This window comes from Phalaenopsis equestris, unplaced genomic scaffold, assembly GCF_001263595.1.
Source record: "Phalaenopsis equestris unplaced genomic scaffold, ASM126359v1 Scaffold000002, whole genome shotgun sequence".
Classification (NCBI taxonomy): domain Eukaryota; kingdom Viridiplantae; phylum Streptophyta; class Magnoliopsida; order Asparagales; family Orchidaceae; genus Phalaenopsis; species Phalaenopsis equestris.
In genome coordinates this window covers 80,761,746-80,765,089 of record NW_018164444.1, presented here as the reverse complement: position 1 = coordinate 80,765,089, position 3,344 = coordinate 80,761,746, and the positions used below count along the sequence as shown (strand labels likewise).

General features: G+C 27.6%; 1 protein-coding gene across 1 annotated transcript in view; it reads right to left on the bottom strand.

Moving 5' to 3' along the window:
• Positions 1-3,344, bottom strand: part of LOC110020450 (putative pentatricopeptide repeat-containing protein At5g09950) — a 52,699-nt gene that overhangs the window by 588 nt on the left and 48,767 nt on the right. The gene's annotated exons all lie outside the window — the stretch shown is intronic.

Here is a 3,344-nt window from a genome sequence, read left to right as displayed (position 1 = left end):
GAGTGAAAGTAAAAGGTGGAAATGGATGTCAATGAAGCGTTTGCAGCTTCCATTGAATAATAGTGCATTCTAAAACATGAAGTGAGAAAGAATGGATGCTATTAAATAAGATGATTTTTTATTTCTTTTTTTTATTTTGATCTCATGTTACCAAATAGTTGAACAATTAAAGTGGATGACAAGTGCCTAATCAAATTGATCATGTTGCGTAAGAGCAACATTCAAATCTATCAACTTGTTAGATGGCCTTTTTCTTGATTTTAAGAAGAAAGAAGCTTTCACATTGTCTTTACTCGAAATGACTGAAGAGAAGAAATGTTCCTTTTTCAAGGTACTACTGTGAAAATATCTAGGGTTGAGGGGATGAGACTTGTAGCTCAGAGGATTAGAGACTGTGGCTATGAACCACAGTATCAGATGTTTGAATCTCACCTCGCCCATAAATGGTCCAAAAGGGAAAGGTCTTTCCCTTTAGGGGTTGCAAAATCAGGATCGGGGTAGCGATCTCAAATATATTAAACTTGAGTATGATCCTTCCTTGAAATGGAATGGCTTGAACTTTTTTTATTTATCAATAAGATTTATTTTCTTACATATAATAATATATTCAAAATCCAGGCTAGAATCATTATATTTGTGTTTAACTCGCCGTAACTCTTCCTTAGTCAAGCTTGGGCAGACTAGCAGAGCAAGTACAAGTATGAGTAGCATTGCAAAAATACTTTCTACATTATCAATATATTTGCTTGCGATAATTGTAGCTTATCGGGAGAATCGATGACAGCATATTTGATTAATTGGCTATTTATAAGTGTCTGATCTATGCTAAAGTATTAAGAGTGATTCTCAAATATTGTAGAACTAAATATTATACGATGAGATAGAACACAATAGATAGAAAGACAGAGAACAAGTTACTTCTAAAGATCAAAACTGGTCATTTCATTCCATTCTTCATAAAAGATTGAAGAATGAATCAAATCTCCCAAAGTAAGATTTGAATCTATGGCTAATCAGTTACAACCAACAACTCATCCATTGAGTTATTGAAGAATAAAGGGAAATCGAACTAATAGAGTTCAACTCCCATTCTTAACCCATGAACAATATGAATTTGAAGCTTCCTTCGTAACTCTAGGAACTTCTTCGTGGCAACTCTATTCCATGCCTAATTTCACAAGGAGCCTCATATTTTATGGCTCTATTTCATTATATTCTATCTATATCTCAATTACATTCATTTCATATCTCTTTTATGTCATTGACATTAGAGATGATATATTTGTTTGTATCTATGTAGATATGAAAAGTTAATGAATCATCATGCAATAATCGATAAAATGCAATAGAAAAAACATATAACTATAATTATAACATGTAATTGAATACATTAATATATAATAATATTAATACAAATATAATAATATACATATAAATATTAAAATAAATATTTAATATAAATAACCATAAATTAAATATTAACATTACATTATACATATACAGTACAAATTACTTTCTTAAATTTAAAATAAATAAAAATACACATGTATTTATTAAATTATGCAATTATGAAAACACTCTTTGTCCATCAAATAGAATCATTTAGAATCTTTTATTTTCCTATTTATCATACTCTTTTTTTTAAAATTTGTGTGCAAGGATATCATTGATGTTATGATATTATTGATAGATTTTTGGAATTTATGGAAGCAAGTATAGATAATAAAAATGAAAAATTAATTTTTTTAAGAATATGTCTTTCACATTCAACTATAAAAAAACAGTCATTTACTTTTTGAATGATAGTTCCAAAAAAAATACTTCCATGCCAAAAAAAACATATTCATAGAAATCTTTGGACATAAGAGATCTTTAGAGACAATAAAATCTTTTTCTTTAGCTAAATCTAGCTAAATCTAGTTTTACTGGAAAGCCAAAAAAAAAAATTTATGCAACAAAAGTAAGTAATGTGTTGTGTATTTTATTTTATTTAAGTTTTCCTTATTAAATATTATTAGTTAGAGCAAGGTAATATGAAAAAAAAAGAATCTTTGTATCTACTTAATTCAAAATACGCATTATTGTGTATTTTTTTATATTTATTGAAATTTATATTTATTAATATTTAATTCATTACATGTTTTTTCTTTCCTATGGCTTGTGTTTTAAAAATAGAAAAGCACAATTACAATAGACAAGCAAGAATCTAAATATTTCATTCTACTTTATACTAAGTCGTTGGGTCTCAAAATCGCTCCGAAAAAAATTATACATCTTATACCCCGACTGAGAATAAAACTTTTTAGTTCTGATTGTTCTATATAAACAAAAACAATGCTTCTAGTGCGGACAAAGTTGATTATTAAAAATGAAATTACAAATATGAATTTACTAATTCAGTAGTATTGATATTGAACATTTTCATATGAATATATGAATGAAAATGTATCTTTCTTAATTGTTTCCTGAATTTTATTGAATATAGACAATTTAACATGAATTTTCTATTATTATTAAATTGATAGAAATGATGCTCTTAGTAAATAGTGCTAGTGCATCTTGGTTCGAGAACGAGTGTTGGCATATATAACAATTCAAGTTAATAGTATCAATGCATTAGATCTAATAGAATCAAATGAATTTTAGATTCTATTTATGCCCCTAACTTCAATTTTTTAAAAAGGACATTTTTTTATGATATCTGCAACTTTAAAAGCATATATTAACTCATAATTTCAGTTTGATCATCCTAAGTGTGATTTTATTTACATGTACTTCCTAAAGATTACTCCTATAATAATATACATACACAATTTCATTATATTTTATAAATTCTACTACCAAAAAAAGATTTTTGAAGTCCTTATTGAAAAATTTAATTGCTTGTACTAAAAAAGGAGAAACTCTATATTGTTCTCGATTCTTCTATTTTTATCTCATTCATAGAAAACAGATTGAATCCTTAACTCATTAATTTGTTTCTTCCTTGTGCACGCATGTCATAATATCATTAATATCATCACTACATAATAAAAGGCTCCATCATCTAAAATAAAAGAAATTTCTATTTGTACCTGGCTCAAGATCATATTCGAACTTGCATAAAAATGTCCTACATTTCTCTAGCTTGCTTTTGTTTATATGATATATATGGGTGGAGTAAGCCAAAATTTTATGTGATTCAGTAAACAAAATATTCATTCCATCATTAGTAGATCAATTGGCAAAGTTTCTCAATGACGATGGTCAGAGATATCTTATGCCACTTAAGCTCAAGTTTTTTGCGATGGAAAGAGGATATGGCTACTTAACACAACTTCAACCAGCGAGTCAGTGACTCAGGC